The sequence below is a fragment of the Lactuca sativa genome, chromosome 3, assembly GCF_002870075.4.
Source record: "Lactuca sativa cultivar Salinas chromosome 3, Lsat_Salinas_v11, whole genome shotgun sequence".
NCBI classification, from domain to species: domain Eukaryota; kingdom Viridiplantae; phylum Streptophyta; class Magnoliopsida; order Asterales; family Asteraceae; genus Lactuca; species Lactuca sativa.
The window spans coordinates 130,513,655-130,534,258 of NC_056625.2; positions in this window are offsets into that span (position 1 = coordinate 130,513,655).

The following is a 20,604-nucleotide window of genomic DNA, read 5'->3' on the forward strand; positions in this document are numbered from 1 at the left end:
ATCATTACCCTAAAATGTTTTGGTACTTGAAAACTTATTTTAGAAGGTGTAATGTCTTTTCTAACTCATTTACAACAACAAGTTATCAAAATTACAAAGATTAAATGTGATTTTGATTCTTGAAAGTGTTCATATTCATATTCTTGTTCTTATGATGTTTAGATGATCATAGGAATTATTTGTAACCTATGTGGTAGATTAATTCATGATCATAATGTGTTTTAATGGAGTCCATAACTTGTCCTCAAGTTATGGAAAACCAAAAGTCTCTTGGATTAAAAACCATTAAAAGAACACAAGAGTTAGGAAAAATGAAAAATCCTCATTTTATTACTCTATTAAACTCATAAGTTACAAGAAATGAAAAGTTTTGAAAGTTTACAAAACTTGCCCTCAAGTTTTGGAACAAGTAAAGTTAAGTTAAAACTTTAGTTCCAACCCCTAGAATTTTAAAAGTTAAAATTCAACCCTTATACTTATATTATTATGATTTAATAATTATATATATATGTATAAGAACAAAGTCGTCTTACCGCTAGTACGCCTCATTCACGAAGCCGGTCTATAAGGTGGGTATAAGGTTGTTGCCTATAAAATGGTGACTTAATGGGTGTCCACTCTCACCCACCGCTTGCTTGATCGGTGGAGGGTCGTTAGCCGAACGGGTAAGACAAGGACTTATTAATTCTCATTCAAAGTATGATGAATATTATAAAGTAACTAAATGTTTTATTAAATTCCCAATCTTAGTTACTTTAGGAAAATGTGAATAAGGTGCTATTCCATGAAATTACACTTTACACTTTGATTAAGTCGTTGGTGGAGCGTGTGTGGTTAACCGGCACACTAACTTGGACTTAACAAGGTAGGTAAAGGGTGACTTAGGGTTTATTATAGTATCGATGGAGCGTGTGTGGTTAACCGGCACATCGATTGAGTGATAAACTTTAAGGGTACCAAGTGATTTGCATGGTTACTTCACACCTCGTTTTGTGATCCTCGGTATCCCAGTCACAAAACTTGGAGGGCACACTCGAGATTGAAACATGCCTTTGAAAAGTTCATTGAATCTCAAAGAATCTAGGAATTTCTAAGAACCATTCAAAAACCTAATACTAAAATATTGCGGTTTTCGTGGTGGAAATTGGTGAATCGTCATTCACCTACCTTTCAAATATGATATAGCTTAGATTACGGCATACCTCTTCTAAGTTATATTATATTGTGATTGGATCCTAGCCTTAATACTACATTTGGGTGTTTTATTAAGGACTCTCTCTTATCTAAACTAATCTTGTCCTCTTTCCTTCAGATGTCTTTCAACAATGCTTCTGGCTCTAATCCTAATGGCTCCTTTACCCTTATGAACTTGTGTGGGAAAGTCACCTTTGATGGATCCAACTTCAATGAGTGGATCAGAAACATCAGGATGATTACCCGCTACGAGGACAAAGAATATGTCCTTGACAAGGAGCTTAAGGAGATTGATGAGTCCACTGTAACTCCTCAGGAGATCGCTGAATTTCGGGCACATGAAAGGGATGCTACGAAAGTAGCTTGCATCATGATGGCCACGATGACAGCAGAACTCCAATAGTCTGAGGATTTCTACCCTTATGACATGCACCAAGATTTGATGGAAAGATACCATCAAAGTGCAAGACAAGAGAGGTATGAAATCATCTGCTCCATGATAACAACCATGATGAAGGACGGGGAATCCGTCACGAGCCACATGCAGAGAATGCAAAGGTATGTGGATCGTTTGCTGAAGCTTAATGTGAACTTCCCGGAGGATCTTGCAATAGATATTATTTTGCATTCCTTACCATCGTGCTATGATCAATTCCGCATGACATATCACATGAACAAGGAAGAAGTCACCCTCAGCAAACTTCAGGGACTTCTCAAGACCGCAGAAACAGGTCTTAAGGGGAAGTTGGTTGCTATCACTCCTACTCAAAACTCTACTCCGGTTTTGGCAATCGGGAAAAGTCGAGGGAGGAAGAGAAAGAGCTCTTCTAAGGGTACCAAGGCTCGGACCCTTGATGGCTCTTCTTCAAGTGGAACCAAGAAAGGTTTCATTACTCCTTCTTCTGACCCAAAAGAGGCTGAATGCTTCTATTGCCATGAAAAAGCTCATTGGAAGCGGAACTGCCCAAAATACCAGCAAGATGTGAAGGATGGGAAAGTTAAACCCAACCATGCAGGTATTTACACTATCATTTCTAATAACTCACCCCATTCTAATTCTTGGGTCCTTGATACCGGGTGTGGTATTCACATTTGTTGTGACTTGCAGGGACTAAGAAGAAGTGAGGATGTGGAGCAAGGAAGGATAAACTTGATCATGGGGAATAGGAAAGCTATACCTGTTACCAAGATTGGAGTTTATACTTTATCGCTAAGTAGTGGGTTTAGTTTAGATTTGAATAAGTGTTGTTATTCGCCAGGAATGGCAAGAAATATTATTTCCTTTCATGCCTTGTACAAACAAGGGTTTACCTTTTCATTTAATAATGAAGTTGGTTCTATTGATGCTTTCTTTAATAATATTCTTTATTTTAAAGCATTACCTTGTGATGGTGTGTATGAAGCTGTATCTGTTGTTGATAACTTAGGAAATAATGTTTTGTGTATTGATTCTACTAATAATAACTTGGATAAAGCATCATTATGGCATTGTCGTCTTGGACATATAAGCAAGAACCGCATAGGCCAACTCCAAAAGGATGGAGTCTTGGAGTCGTTTGACCTAAAGTCAGATGATAGTTGCGAATCGTGCTTACTTGGAAAAATGACAAAGTCACCCTTCACAGGTTCGTGTGAGAGGGGTGAAGGTTTGTTGGACCTTATACACACGGATGTGTGTGGACCATTCAAACATGCCACAAGGGATGCTAATCGTTATTATTTGACTTTTACTGATGATTATAGTAGATATGGATATGTCTACTTGATCAAGCATAAGTCAGAGACTTTCGAGAGGTTTAAGGAATTTAAACAGGAAGTCGAGAATCAATTGGGCAGGAACATTAAGATGCTTCGATCCGATCGTGGTGGTGAGTATCTTAGTTCAGAGTTCCTCGACTATCTAAGGGAATGTGGGATAGTCTCACAATTGACACCTCCCAGGACACCACAGTTGAATGGTGTGGCTGAGAGGCGTAATCGAACCTTGCTAGATATGGTTCGTTCCATGATGAGTCGAGCTACGCTACCAATCTCGTTCTGGGGGTATGCCTTAGAGACTGCCGCCCATATTCTTAATCTAGTCCCTACAAAGAAAGTTGCCAAAACTCCTCACGAGATGTGGACTGGTAAAGTACCTAAACTAGACCACATCAAGATTTGGGGTTGCGAGGCTTTCGTGAGACGCGAGACTCATGATAAGCTCGAACCTCGAAGCGAGAGGTGTATTTTCATCGGTTACCCACAGCGATCCTTTGGTTACCTCTTCTACTGACCTAGTGACAATGTGGTCTTTGTAGCAAGAAGAGGAGTCTTTCGAGAGAGAGAATTTATAAGCCAAGGAGACAGTGGGAGACAAATTGATCTTGAAGAAATTCGAGAATCAAGCGGTGAAGGAACTTCAAACTCTAGCCCTCAACCTGAGGAGGAAACTCCTGTTGAGCCAATTGACAAATTTGTACCTCTGAGACGTTCCACGAGAGTTAGGAGTGCACCTGAGCATTACTATGGATTCCATATTACTGAAGAAGGTGAGACACTTATTAGTGATGGGACACTAGAAAGTCAAGATGACCCTAACAGCTACGAGGAAGCCATGGCAGGCCCCGAGTCTGCAAAGTGGAAAGAGGCTATGGATAGCGAGATACAATCCATGTATGACAATCAAGTTTGGAACTCGGTTGAAAATGTACCAGGTCGTAAGACAGTAGGGTGCAAATGGGTCTTCAAGAAGAAGACCGACATGGATGGTAAAGTACACACTTATAAGGCTAGACTGGTTGCAAAGGGCTTCTCTCAAATTCCTGGAGTGGATTATGATGAGACCTTTTCTCCGGTAGCCAAGATTAAGTCTATTCGGGTTCTGTTAGCCATAGCTGCATTTCATGACTATGAAATATGGCAGATGGATGTCAAAACCGCTTTCCTTAATGGAAAGTTGGCTGAAGATGTTTACATGAGTCAGCCAGAGGGTTTTGTCAGCAACGAGTACCCTAATAGAGTGTGTAAGCTTGAGAAATCCATTTATGGATTGAAGCAAGCACCTCGCAGATGGAATCTTTGCTTTGATGAAAAGGTCAAGGAATTTGGCTTTTCTAGGAGTGAAGATGAATCTTGTGTGTATGTCAAGGCTAGTGGGAGTATAGTTAGCTTTTTGGTATTGTATGTGGATGACATACTACTCATAGGAAACGACATTCCAACCCTGCAGGAAGTAAAGTCCTGGCTTGGGAAGTGTTTCGCTATGAAGGACCTTGGTGAAGCTGCCTATATTCTAGGGATAAGAATCTTGAGAGATCGGAGTAAAAGACTAATTGGACTTAGTCAGAGTACCTACTTGGATAAGGTGCTGAAGAGATTCAGCATGCAGGACTCCAAGAAAGGAGAGTTACCCATCCAGAATAACACCAGATTGAGTAAGACACAAAGCCCTAGCACTGAGGCTGAGATAGCAGAAATGAGTCGAACACCTTATGCTTCGGCTGTAGGATCGATCATGTATGCTATGACGTGTACTCGACCCGATGTAGCTTTTGCCTTGAGCATGGTTAGCAGATATCAGGCGAACCCTGGCAAGGCACACTGGACTGCGGTAAAGAATATCCTCAAGTACCTACGAAGGACTAAGGACTGGGTCCTTACCCTCGGTGGGAGTGATGACTTGAGAGTTGTAGGGTATAGTGATGCTAGCTTCCAGACTGATATGGATAATTTCCGCTCTCAGTCGGGCTGGGTCTTTACCCTAAATGGAGGAGCAATTTCTTGGAAGAGTTCCAAGCAAGAGACAGTGGCAGATTCTACTTGTGAATCAGAGTATATTGCAGCTAGTGAAGCAGCAAAGGAGGCGATATGGCTGAAGAACTTCATTGGAGATCTTGGAGTTGTACCAGCTATTAAAGAGCCAATGGAGATTTTCTATGATAGTGAAAGTGCTGTTGCCTTAGCCAAGGAACCAAGGGATCATGGGAGATCCAGACACATCGACAGAAAATACCATTTCATAAGACATCGGATCGAAGAAGGACACCTCGTGGCAAAGAGGATATCATCAGATGAGAATCCGGCAGATCCCCTCACAAAGGGATTGACTCGGGTTAAGCATCTTCAGCATGCTCGGAGCATAGGGCTGAAGGATGATATTAGATTTAGTTAGATAATCTCGAAATTTGTAAAGTGTAATTGACATTAGATGATGAATAAAACATGTTTTATTTATGAGTAAAGTGTTGCTATCTCTTGTCAATCGTTTACTATATTTCTTTTTGCATGTTTTGACTTCCAAAATAATTTTGTTCGGTATAACATATTATTCAAACCTCCACAGTCGGTCATATGTTGGAAGTAGATATGAATCAAGACTGTCATGTTTGGTTGTAGAGGTCTTGGACAAGGCTACAACAATCATGAGTGCTCATAAGTTCTGAGCATTGGATTCAACCCACGCTCACTGGAATCACTTCATGGAATTTTATCTCGAGTGATCGTGAGACGGTAATATCATATAAGTATTCAAACCTAGAGATATGATTTGTTACTTACAAGTTGGTTATGCATTGACTGTACGAAACCGCATTGGTAACTCGATGTTATAAAACGTACTTTTGTGTGTAATTCAATAAGTGGTAGAACAAACATATGAGTCGAAGTTTATCTGTTCCTTCTTGGATTAGAAGCTGATATCTGGGCCCCTCGATGATTTTGTTTTGACCCATGTACCGGGCCCGGTCAGAACTAAGTTGATGTGTTCAATTAAGTTCTATGTCAAACAAATCGGAAATCGGGAAACAAATGCTGGACAATAAGCAAGACGTGTTCCATGTATTTGTCCGGCTGATATCTAGAACAGAGGATTATATGATCACTTATCTTAAATGGCGTATCATCATCTTCTCAGTTCCGAGAGACCTTGAAAGAGCTACGATTGCCGGTCGGTTCCTGAAGTACTAGAGATATAGTTATTAGACTTATCCAAGTGGGAGACTGTTGGATAAGGTGTCTAAGTCCATAACTATTTCGGGCTTGTACTTGACCCGACCCGGCATGGTCCATTTGGGTTGCATGGCACCATGCAATTGGATAGACTAAATGAGAGAAATAACACTTGGAGATTATTAATATATTATAAGTTCTAATATATTAATAATATTATTTGATTAGTTTGATCAAGAATTAATTTGGAATTAATTAAGTGATCAAAGGATAACTAATTAAATATATGGGTTCATCCATATCTTGTATAGTGGGCTAAGAGGCTCCATGGATTATCAAGTTGGGTTCTACCCATAGGATGCTCCATGGATGCTCCATGGGAGTTACAAACCCATGGGTCATGGAAATGAAGAGTCATGACACATTAGGGTTTACATGGTGTAACCCTAGATGTGTCAACACTATATAAGGATCCCATTCTCCACCAAAAACGGCTAGACATAAGAAACTAGAGGGCTTGGCCGATTTTGAGAAGTGTGTGTTATCTCAAGAGTCTTTCCAAGAGCATTTGGTGTTGTGTGAAGCATTTGAGGCATCACACTTGGGGTGCTAGGCTCACAAGGTTTCAAGGAACACAAGCAACAACAAGGTAAGTTATTCTATCTATAATTCAAGTTAAAATTGTTCCCCATGTATGCTAGATAGGAATATAACCTTGGAATTCAACTTTGCATGATAATTAGACAAACATAGATCCAAGGTTATTAGGGTTGCATGTACACTTAGGAAGTGTTAGAATGCTCAAAACCCATCAGTTCTCGTCTCAGAACTCCCAATAACTCCTTGAGGTGCTCCTCATGCAGCTCTTGGGTCTTGGAATATACCAAGATATCATCAATAAACACTATGACCGAGCGATTAAGCATCGATCTGTAGACCCGATTCATCAGGTCCATAAATACTGCTGGCGCGTTGGTGAGCCCAAATGGCAACACCACGAACTCGTAATGACCATAATGAGTCCGAAACGCAGTCTTCTCCACATCCTCCTCTTTGACCCGGACCTGATGATACCCCGACCTCAAATCTATCTTGGAGAACTAAGATGCACCCTGTAATTGATCAAAGAGGTCATCTATCCTTGGGAGTGGATAACGGTTCTTCACCATCAACTTGTTCAACTCCTTGTAATCAATGCACATCCGGTGCGAACCGTCCTTCTTTCTGATGAAGAGGATTGATGCTCCCCATGGAGAACTTCTAGGTCGAATGAATTGCTTGCCCAATAGTTCCTGTAGCTACGATAACAGCTCCTGTATCTTGGGTGGCACGAATCGGTATGACGCCTTGGCGATAGGGGCCGAACCACGCACCAGGTCGATTTGAAACTCAACCTACCTCTCCGGAGGTATCCTTGGAAACTCCTTCGGAAACACATCTACAAACTCCCTGACTACTGGAACCTCTGAAACTAAAATCCGATCCCTGGCTCGCGTATCTACCACATAAACCAGAAAACCCGTACACCCGTGTTGAATATACTGTCGAGCCTTGGCAGCTGAACAGAATCCTGATGCCACTCTGGTGCCCTCGTCGTATACCATCAGTTCTCCCCCACTTAGGGTTCGAACTACCACCCGCTGGCCCTCGCAATCTATCATAGCACTGAATCGGCTAAGCCAATCCATCCCCACAATCACACACACTTCCCCCATGGGAATAGGAATCAAGTGTATCAGAAAGGATACTTCGAACATCTCCAACTCGCATCCTCTGTAGACCGAAGAAGCCGAATCTCTGTGATCATTGGCGATAGAGACTCACAACAGACACTCAAGCTTACCTACTGGCACACTGAATTCCCTACTGAAAGTTTGAGACACAAAAGACCGACTCGCCCCCGAGTCAAATAAAATCAATGCAGGGAAGCAGTTCACTAAAAACATACCTAAACACAGGTACAACGGGTAAGCATAACACATATATAATAAATGAGATAAAGGATAGAAACATACAAGCAACCACATCCGAAGCTGCCCTGGCCTCCTTGGCCGTAAGCTGGAAGGCACGCCTCTGAGCCTTCGAAGGCTCGGCCTTAACTGGCCTCCTATCTGCATTACTCAATGTAGCCAGCGCTGGAGCCTGTGCCGGCTTGGTGGCTAGAAGAGGGCATTGGGCCTTCATATGGCCTACCTGCATGCAATCCCTGGTCAGATGGCCCTGCTTGCCACATTGATGGCACCTACTCTCTGATCAACACATCCTTGAATGAGCCTTTCCGCAATTCCCACAAGTGCGGCATGGCTGTCCCCCAATCCTGGTATCAGCAATCTTAGACCCCTTCAGCGTCGGCTGAGACTGTGTCGGGGCCTGATGTTGCTCCCTCAGCTATAGCTCAATCTCCAACTCACGCCGCCTAGCGGCCTCCTGTAAATCCAGAAGTGTATCACATCGTTGTGTGGCAACAAACTGATGGATGTCCGTCTTGAGCATGCTCAGATAACGAGTCAACTAAGACTGCTTGAAAGTAAAATCTGGGCAGAACACTCCACTCTCGGTGAACATACGAGTGATCTTCGATACCGACTCCCCATCCTGTCACAAACTCAAAAACTCTTGAGACAATCATTCCCGCTTAACCCATGGAATGTAATGGGGCGGAACAAACACTTCCAGTTACCTCTCTGTTACTCTAGATCTCATTCTCTATCCAATGTTAGAACACCACCAAGGGATATGTGTTATTCTCATAATATATTAATAAATCATAATTACTCTTTCTCTCCTTAATTCATCCTACATATCACAATAATGAAGGCAACCCAAAAGGACCATGCACCATCGGGTCAAGTACATACCAAAATAGTTATGGACTTAGACACTAATCCAACAGTCTCCCACTTCAATAAGTCTAATAACTATTCTGCGTATGACTTCAGATCCTGATCTACAATTGTAGCTTTCAAAAGCCGCTGTCAACTCTGATCTTATTAGAAGCATGTCCCTTAGATACGGGATTATATATTCCTCCATTCTAGATATCGTATAGACTGAGACATGGATATAAATCATTCTCTCTGTCTATGTGTTGTTTCTCGATTTCCGATTTATGACGACTGTCAACAGACTACAATTGAACACATCAAATTAGTCCCGGCTTGGACAAACGCTTATGTGTCATCACTAAATCATTGAGGGGCTCACACATATTGCTTTCATCCCACTTTGGATAAAAGGAATGGATAAACTTTGATTCAATTCTTGCTTGGACTCACACACCGAATCACACACAACAATATGGTTTATGACACCAAGTTACCGGTGCGTTTACATATTATTAATGTGTAAGCGACTCACAAGATACAACTCACACATCTTGGTTTCAAGAATATAAGATATTATCGTCTCACCAATCACTCGTGATAAAATCCATGAAGTGATTCAAGTGAGCGTGGGTTGAATCCAATGCTCAAATCATATTCATAAGCACTCATGAACGTTGCAGAAAACATTTGCTTATGTCTAATACACTTTAGAAAATCCACACACCAATTCACAACAATCTTCATTCATACCTACTTCCAACATATGAACGACTGTGGTCCATTCGAATAATTTGATTGTTCTGAACCAATTTAATTATTCAGGAAGTCAAAACATGCAAAGTGAAACACAATAATAATACTAATCCCAAATGGCCCCAAACTTTGGGTATAAATAAAACATTTTATTTAATCACCATATTTATTACTCATTATTTGTTGCTTTGGGTAATCAACTTCTTACTTGAATTATTACTACACTTGTCCCATGCTCTCAGCATGCACACAATGTTTACCTAAGGTCCTTACTTTGTGAAATATATCAAATAAACACATTTCCAATCATACTCATTTCACAACTCCTAATCCTTATCATAAATATAAGAATATCAAATTCTTGTTACTTATGCTAGATTTTAACATTTTATGCAAAGATTCTTTCGTAAAGTCATAGCTCAAAATCATCAAGACTTGGCCAATCTCTATCAGAAACAATTCTATAGATATGATGTCTCTCACTCAAAGTACATTCCTTTGAACATCCTTCTTGCATAAAAGTTTCTAATCTAGACATAGATTCTCAATATCCAACTCCCAATATGGAAACATTTCCATATTTGTCATATGACAATTCATTCTTAATAGAATATTATCTATTCATAATAATGTTATCCAACACCGTACTCCCAACTACTCACAAGTGACCAATCCTTAGCGAGCTTTGGATCGTCCTTTGAGAGTTGTTTAATTATTTTAATTAAAACCGATTCTAGTCCTTTTTCCCTCTAAATGCGCTAGACGTTTGGAAAATCTTAGAATGATCAAATATAATAGCACTGGCAATCAATGCATAATGTCTTACATAAAGATATGATACTTTATCAATCTTCTGCCATAATATTTTATGTGTCTCGTTCTTACAATTCGAACTATGAAGAGAGATACCGTAATCATAATCGAAATTTAAGAACACACTATGTATCCTTTGACTAAATTTATTAAAATTTCTCAATCTAAGCTTTAGATTTTGAAATGAAGTACAATATTATCTCCTTTAATTATAGCAAAACAACTTTTCAACCCTTACGACTTTGCAAAGTATAACTTTTGTTTTCTATAATTAATATTGCTAACTTGCAATATTTGCCTTAATTATAGCAAAACACTTCTGCTACCACTAGCTTTGACATGTTTTTGAAAACAACTGAACTTCCAGAAAACAATACTTATTGAATTTATGAAGTTCATATTTCTAATACCTAATGCTTTGATAATCCTTTATCTAAGCTTCTTAAACTTATACACCGTTTCCTTAGATAGCTCATATGTGTGTCTAAACAATTCAGACTAAGTGCCAAATCTGACAATTCGAATTATGGAAAGGGATACCGTTACCATAATCGAATTCGAGAATACAATTTTCACATTCACTATCTTCTGAAAATCTCCCTTAGTGAAAGCATTTCCTCACAGTCATTTTCATGAAGGAGGGAATCTTATGACACTTAGATTTTAATGGTGTATGTGTTCCTATCCATGCGAATTTGTCAAAACCAAAGTTTGCGACAAATCTAAACTCATATGGACCGAACTTTCTCAATTTTGATTTCTTGCCTTATGGTAACACGAGTCTGAAATTAAAATCATGGTTCAATTGGTTATTCCACAAAGTAAAGATCATAGACAAACTTGGTGTGCGTATTTGGAGTATGGCATAACTAATGTTTAGACAAACATAGAGTGCATACCTGTTGTATGACAAAGCTATTTTTTAGAAAAACATAGTGTACATGCTCGGAGCATGGGACAACTATTGTTTCAATTCAAGAGTAAAGTTGATAGTTGAAATAGTATGCAATAAATAATGTGTAATCATATGGTGATAAATAAAAGGTGCTTTCTTTATATAAAAATTCTCATTCATCGTGCAACCAAGTTGCATGATTCCAAATCTAAAATCTTAGATTGAGTAAATGTATTTAGTCAAGTTAGCAATAATCATACGAACCAAACTATGAAATTTAGTCAAGAATATATATGAATTTCATGTTGGAATGGCTCAACATAAGGAAATTCTATATATGGGTACATTATTTGTGTTCTAAAATTCGATTATGATTACGGCATCCCTTTTCATAATTTGAATTATGAGAACTTAGAAAATAGAAATGGAAATATTATAGCAAAAGAATGGTTTAGTCTTTATGTAAGACTTCATGAATCGTGTCCCATATACTTCAGATATAAGATCGATTACATGTGCTATATTCATCCTTTCTAATATTTTCCAAATGCCTGGGGCATTAAGAAGGGAAAAGGTCTAGAGTTGGATATGACTAAAAGGATTAAGCAATTGTTGAGGACAAAGGATACATAGTGTTTGCCTGACTGTATGGGGTTTAAGTGTGTGATTTCGCTCTTCATACATGGCATCGGAACAATGGGATAGAAAAATGAGAAAAAAGGTTATTTATCAATTATATTGATATATTATAAGTTCTAATATATTAATATGAAATCACATTATTTAATTAGTATTGATCAAGAATTAATTTATGATGAGTTGAAGAACTCTTCGATCGTTTAGATCTCACACAGGTTAATTAGAATGATACAAACAGAATAACAAACAAGAGAATGAATCAAAATAAGCTGAATGATTCAATAGATTCATGCCTCAGCAAAGCTCGATAAAGAACTTATGTTGTAGAGGCTTTTAGGGTTACAATCGATAAAATATAATCACTGTAAATAATCGACTTCAAAGCTACGTACAAAGATGCATGCAAGCATCTATAAATACTAAAACCTAATAAATAAATCACGGATGGAGTACACATTCTTGTGCATGTTTAAATCTCGATGTGCCCATCTAGTTTGTGACTGGGATACCGAGGATCACAAAGCGGGTGTGAATAACCATGCAAAATTACATGGTGCCCCCACATGTTACATTCACCTATTCGATGTGCCGGTAAACCACACACGCTCCACCGAACTATGACAAACATTGAGTCACCCTTTGCTACTTTTTCTTAGAACCATTTAGTGTGTCGGTTAACCACACGCACTCCACTAACGTCTTCGCAAGGGCACAAAGTGTAATTTCATGGAATTGCATCAATTCACTTTTGCCTAAAGTAACTAAGATTGGGAATTTTATGAAAATATTTAGTTACTTTTATACTTCATTATACTTACAATGGATACCCATTCAATCTCCATTTTATAGGCAATTTCCTTAAACACCCCTTATAGACCAGCTTCGTGAATGAGGCCTACTAATGGTAAGACTGACTTTTACTCATACATATATATAATGTTAGACTTTTAATGTTATATATAGTATAGGGTGTATTTTACACTTTTAAAATACTAGGTGGTTAAATTTAACAATTATACTTTTAATTCAATTAAATTGTAAACCAAACCTTTATGGATTTATTAAACCTCTTTTAATTACACACCTTAATTAATTAATAAAACCATAAGGGTGTGATTTGAACTTTTCAAAACAATACTAGGGTTTTACAATTTAACATTCCTAAATTAAACTTTTAATCAACTTTTAAATTCCAAAACTTGAGGGCAAGTTTTGAAACAATTCAAAACATTACGGTTTAGAATTTAAATATATATCAAAATTAAACTTTTAATCAAAATTTAAATTTCAAAACTTGAGGGCAAGTTTTGAAACCTTTTTCAAAACATTAGGGTTTCAACTATTTAAATTTCAAAACAAAACTTTTGAGTTCAAATTTAAACTATAAAAACTAAAGGGGGAAAATTGAAACTTTTCATACAAGATAATTCAAATCTAAATTACACATAATCAAATTTTATCTAATAAAACAAAAGATTATCTAAATTTTGACAATTATCTTCTATTTAGGTAAGGATAATCACCAAATAAAGATAAAATTCGGATTTTATAACAAAAACATGTTTATGGTAATTATCCAAACCCAAAACAGGAAGAAAATCGGAAAAAATAGCTGACTCGGCGAGTGCACCAAGTGACTCGGCGAGTCAAACACTCAGAACCAAAAATTTCGATTTTCAGTGCTGATTTCGATCAAATATGCATCAATACAATAGAAACCAATCAAGGCTCTGATACCACTGATGGGTTTTGGCAATAAGAACATCCTATGTGCTCATACAAACCCTAATGCTTGGATCTAGGTTTATCTATTGTACATGCAATTCATCCAAGACTATAAACCCTAGATCTAGCATATGATAAACAATATAACATATAAATTAGGGTTTAGATCATACATTGATAATAGATTGGGTAGAGTGGAGTGGAGTTTAATCCAATTCTCTACATGGATAGTGTAGAGTGGAGTTTAGCTCAGTGGCATGTGCAGGCGCATAAAAGTTGTTGAGTGGATTTCCTGGAAAGGAAAAGGTATGTAGCTCCGAGCGTGGGTCCCCCGTTAGGGGAGAACGTGGAGTAAATGGATGACCGACGTGCCTCAGTCATTAGTAGGAGGTACTGGATTGTACCAGATATACGGAAGCACCTACGGGTTGGCTGCTCGTTGAGGTAGTGGCAATTTTCAGTCTCCTTGGAAAAAGAGGAGGTTAGTGGCTCCAGATTGGAGATTTGAAATAGAGTAAGGTGAGACAGCAGGTTAACAGACTCGGGAGTAGTTGGACCGATGCTGAGGACGGTGTAAGAAAATTTCAGTCGGAGGCCAAGGACCTAGAAACCGTGATAGAGAAGATGCAGTAGTAGGGTTGCAAGAACCTGAGTTGATTTAGAAATTAGAGTCTGCAGTACAGGGGTTGTTCTGAAGTGTATGCTGCAGTAGGCTTCGAGGACGAAGCCTAATTTAAGTGGGGAAGAATTGTAATGCCCTGTTCTTAAGATATCTATTTTTGGGTTTCCGAGATCAAGAGTAAGGACGTTTCGGTCTTCTACGGGTATTGGGTTTTATTCGAAAGGGGTTTAGGGCCTGGGTGTGTCGCCAGAAGCATTGGGATTCTCGCCACCTTTTCGTGGATATAAAGTTCGTCGGAAACGGATCTAGAATGAAGGAGTATTGACACTTTAAAGATATTGACATTTATGGCCCATAATGGAAAAAGTGATGAAAAAAACCATGCATGCATTTGGGACACGTGTGGGTACGCCCAACGTAAGCTGGGTTACACCTAGCGTAGTAGGGTGAGTGATCGCGGGTACCAGGACGCGTATGCCTAGCGTAGTAGAGTTACGCCCAACATATGCCCGGAGTCATTAAACCCTAATTTTAGGGACATCCACTATAAAAGGAGCATTATGGTTCCAACCCTAGCCTCCATAAATACTCTCTTACCCTTAGAAAACCATAGATAGTTGTCCCACCTCCATTTTCGGGTGTGTTTGACCTTGGAAAGCTTGTTTTGCCAAAGGAGAGCCAAGAAGAAGAAAGTGGACGTTGTCAAAGAAGGAGTGGGGTGGGTGGAGCTCGTAGATCTAGAGAAGCATCATCTTCCGAAGCCCTTTTGAGGTAAAAAGTCTCTCGCTTGACAATCATATTGTGCAGATCTATGTGTTGTGAAGTTTTGACACCATTTTTTCCCAAAAACCTCATCTTGATGCATGGTTTGAGTTGGTCGAGATTAGCTGTCCTTTCAGACCTTAGCAGAGGTCTTGAGTAAGAAAAATGAGGTCCCAAAGGCTTTGGTTTGTCTCTTGTGTCTTATAAGTAGGTCTTAATGGATTAAGACCTTGGACTCAGAGCTTTCTGGACGTCCCAAGTGATAAAGTTCGAGACTTTATGAGTCCTAGGTATGTTTGGTCGATGGATCTGAAGTTTGGGCTTAAGTGCTTAACCCATGAAGCACTAATGAGGATTTTGTTGTTCAGCACAACTACGCACCACGTACTAAAGGAGTACGCCCAACGTACGCCCTCTGTTGGGTTACTTGATATTGGGCTCTAAGATTTGGGTTGTTTATGGGCTGGTTAGGTTTGGGCCTTGACTGAATATTATGGATGGAGTATTTTGGGCCCAGTAATTATTATAGACCTTGGATCTAGGCCCATTTGGTGAGGTGGGCCCAATTTAGTAAATTGGGCCAATATTGGGCTTTGCTTTCGACTTTTGGTCTTTGGGCCATTAGTGGGCTTGAGAGCTTACTTAGTGTTGGGCCTTTCATATTATAATTGTGGGCCTTAGTCATGGACCAGATTGAGTTAAGGGTAAATTGGTCAATTTACCCTTGGAATGATATTGTGCTTAGGCTAATGGTTATTTTGCTACTTTGGATAGTTCGGGATTTTTGGTGAGACGGTGGTTCGGGCATCTACTTCTTCAATTCAGAGTTTTGGCAGTTGATAGGTGAGTTATCCTCACTATATCGACAGGGTCTACAGCACCAAGGCCGGCCCTTTATCAGATGGAAATCCGGGTAGTTGTTTGTTATGTTATTGCTTTGTTATGTTTGCATCCTGGTAGTTAGGATGGTATATGTTAGAGAACTGGTTAGGTTCGGTATCCTAGTTTATAGGATGATGCTATGCTAGTGACCGGTTAGGTCGGTATCCTGGTAGGGATGTGCTATGTATGTGATCTGCTAGATTGGTTGATTAGTTGTGAATTGTTATATGATTATATGTTTATATGCACATGGTTGTTTGACTGGGGTTGGGTTGAGGCGGGTCCTGCTTTGTGTTGTAGGCCAACATACCCAGGGCGGACCGGTTACCCCGAAGGCCCAGCGAGTGTCCATATAGGTTGTAGGCCCTAAGAGGGCGGACCAGACTTGCCGATGCTCGGAGAGTGGACCAGGCCGACTGAAGGCCCGGTGCGGGCGGACTAGTCATACTATAGGCTCAGAGAGTAGACCAGGTGGATTGAAGGCCCGGTGTGTGCGGACCAATCACACTGTAGACTCGATGTGTATGGCTACACCCGGAGGGTGGACCAGGTGGACTGTAGGCCCGGTGCGGTGGACCAGTCGCACAGTAGACCCGAAGTGCATGGTTTTTCTGTTCTATTTATGATATGATATGTGTATGGTATTGTGGTTGGTATTTTGGGGGTATCTCACTAAGCTTTCGGGCTTACAGTTGTGGTTTAATGTTTCATGTACTTCAGGAGACCGTGGCAAGGCAAAGGCGTGATCGTACCGCTCCTCATGTTTATGTTTTATGATATGGTTCTGGGAATACTCTGATAATAAATGTATTGAAAACGTTTTTGTAATAAGTTAATGAAATTGGGTTGTCTTTGAAAAGTTTAAATTGGTTGAAATTTTCACGGTGTTACATAATGAGTGACAATGAGTGTCTTGAAAATTATCATTGATTAATGGAGCATGTGTGGTTGACCGGCACATTAAAAAGAGATGATAAATGACATCGAGAGTACCAAGCTAATTTGCATGGTCATTCACATCTTGGTTGTGATCCTCGGTATCCCAGTTACAAATGGATGAGCATAATCGAGATTAAACATGCCATTGAAGTGTTTCAATGAATCTCAAAAAATATAGGAATTTCAATAAAACTTAATTCATTCAAATTTCATGTTCTTGTGGTGAAATTGGTAAATTGTTATTTACCTACCTTTTCATAATTTATAATTAGATTACGACATCCATTTTCCAAGTCGTGAGTTATTTAGTTTGTTCCAAGCCTTAATATTTCATTTTTGGTGTTATATTGATGATTATTCTTATCTAAATAAAAACTATCTTTCTCTTACAGATGTCTACTCCAAATGATGCTTCTGGTTCCTCCTCTTGTAACCATAACTTTTCCTTGTTGAACATTGGCACCAACTACAATCACTGGATGCATAAAATATAGATGGTCCTTCATTTAGAGGACAAGGAGTATGTCCTTGGGAGAAAATTAGATGATATTGACGAAGAGAAGCCCGCTCCTGAAGAAATGGTCGCCTACAAGAAACACTACAGGGATGCAACCAAAGCTGTTTGCGTCATGGTGGCCACAAGGACTCCTGAGTTGCAGAGGTACTATGAGGATTACTAGTCGTATGAGATGAACAAGGACCTTATGGAAAAGTACCATATGCGAGCTCGTCAGGAAAATTACGAGGTGGTAAAGTCCCTCATAGATAGCAACATGAAAGAGGGAGAATTTGTTAGTAGCCACATTCAGAGAATGCAACGGTACGTGGATAGTCTTGTCAAGCTTAACGTGAATTTTGATGAATAGTTATAAATCGACATAGTGTTGAACTCCTTGCCAAGTTGTTATGATCAATTCATTTTGACCTATCATTTGAACAATAATGAAACTACTTTGCCTCAATTACACAACCAATAGTTGAAGCAGGGATGAAGGGAAAAGGTGTTGCCTGCACTCCTTCTAGTGCTCTCGTTCTAGACATTGGTCAAGGGAAACGGAAAAAGAGGAATGGTCCTCCTAAGCAAAACTGGAAGGGAAAGTCTCAAGCTAAGTCATCAAGAAATGGACCTAATGGAAAATCTAGTTTTGATGCTCCTCTTGTCTCTTATCCCAAAGAGGCCACTTTCTTTTATTACAATGAAAAAGGGAATCGGAAACACATCTGCCCAAAATACTTGCAAGATATCAAAGATGGCAAGGTGAAGCCAACTTCGGCATGTATATACGCTATTTTATCTAATAACACATCACGTTTTCGTTCTTGGGTCCTTGATACAACATGTGGATTTCACATTTGTTCTGATTTGCAAAGACTAAAAAGAAATGAGGATTTGGAGCACGGAAGGATGAACTTAATCATGGGGACTAGGCGATTTTCACCTATCATCAAGATTTGTAGTTTATGGCTTAATGTTTAGTAATGGGTTAGGAATAGATTATTAAATTGTTGCTACTTGTCAGAATAGACACGGATCATTATTTCCTTTCATTCATTGTTTAAACAAGGTTTTAGATATTCTTTTAATGATTAGAATGGTGTTATTTCTGCTTATAAAAATGGTATTTTTTATTTTGAAGCTTTACCTAGTGATGGTGTTTATGAAACAGTGATGTGTGTAGATAATTGAGGCAATAGTGTATTTCAAACTGATTCATCTAATGGTATAGACAACGCATGCTAGTGGCATTGTCATCTTGGACACATTAAAAAGAAACGTATCGCCCAACTCCAAAAGGATGGAGTGTTGGAATCATTTGACCTAAGGTTAGATGATGATTGTGAATCTTGTCTTTTTGTTAATATGACAAAATCACCTTTCACTGGATCTTGTGAAAGAGGATAAGGTTTGTTGGATCTCATACACACAAATGTATGTGGGCCCTTTAAATCGTCCACAAGGTATGCTAATCGATTCTATGTGACTTTTACTGATGATTATAGCAAATATGGTTATATCTACTTAATCAAGCGTAAGTCAGAAATCTTTGAAAAGTTCAAAGAGTTTAAACATGTAGTCGAAAGTAAATTGGGCAGGAAAATAAAGATGCTTAGATTCGATAGGGGCGGTGAGTATCTTAGTATCGAGTTCCATGACTATCTCAAGGAATATGGAATAGTTTCAGAATTGATACCTCCAAGGACACCAAAACTTAATGGTGTGGCTGAGAGGCGTAGTCGAACCTTATTAGACATGGTTCGTTCCTTGATGAGTCGAGCTTCTCTTCCAAATTCATTCTGGGGTAAGCCTTAGAGGCTGCCATTACATTCTTAATCTTGTCCCAACTAAGAAGGTTGCCAAAACACCTCATGAGGTATGAACAGGGAAGATTCTATTGCTAGTACATATCAAGGTTTGGGGTTGTGAAGCTTTCGTTAGATATGAAACTCATGACAAGCTTGAACCTCGAAGTGAGAGATGTATTTTCATCAGTTACCCATAGAAGTCCTCTAGATATTTGTTCTACAATCCTAGTGAGAACGTGGTCTTTGTATCAAGAAGGGGAGTTTTTCAACAGAGAGAACTCATATGAAAAGAGGCCAATAGGAGTAGCATTGATCTTGACGAGATTCAAGAGCGAACCGATAAAGGAGCCTCTGAAGACGCTAGCGCTCAACCTAAGGAAAAGATTCCAGTTGAACCAGTTGAAGAGTCGTTACTTGTTAGGTGTTCCACTAGAGTTAGAATGTAACCTGAGTTATATGGTTTCCATATTACTGTAGAAGGCGATACTTTTATCAGTGATAGGACATTTGTAAATTTGGATGAACCAGCTAACTACAAGGAAGCAATGGCAGGCCCTGAGGCCGCCAAATGGAAAGAGGCAATGGACAACAAGATCAAGTCTATGTATGACAACCCAGTTTTGAATTTGGTTGATAATGTACCAAGATCGTAAGACAGTTGGATGCAAATGGATCTTTAAGAAGAAGACCAACATGGATGGAAAGCTACAAACTTTCAAGGCTCAACTGATTGCGAAGGGATTTAATGAAACCCTAGTGGTTGAATATAATGAGACCTTGTCACCAGTGACTAAGATAAAATCTATTAGGATAATGCTCGCCATAGCTGCATTTCATGACCATGAAATTTGGCAGATGGCTGTCAAAATTGCTTTCCTTAATGGAAAGTTAGCTAAGGATGCTTATATGAGTCAGCCATAGGGTTTTGTTGATGCAAAGTTTCCCAATAGAGTGTGTAAGCTTGAGAATTCAATCTATATATTAAAACAAGCTTCTCGCAGATGGAATCTTTGCTTTGACGAGAAGGTCAAGGAGTTTGGCTTCTCTAGAAATGAAGATGAATCTTGTGTATATGTCAAAGATAGTGGGAGTATATTAACCTTCCTGGTATTGTACGTTGATGACATACTTCTTATAGGGAATGACATTCGAACTTTGCAAGAGCTTAAGTCTTGGCTAATTGGCCTTAGTCAAAGTATATACTTGGAAAAGGTACTAAAACGTTTTAGTATGGAAAATTCCAAGAAATCAGAATTACCTATACAGAGTAATACTAAACTAAGTAAGACTCAGGGCCCAACTACCGATGCTGAGACAGAAGAAAT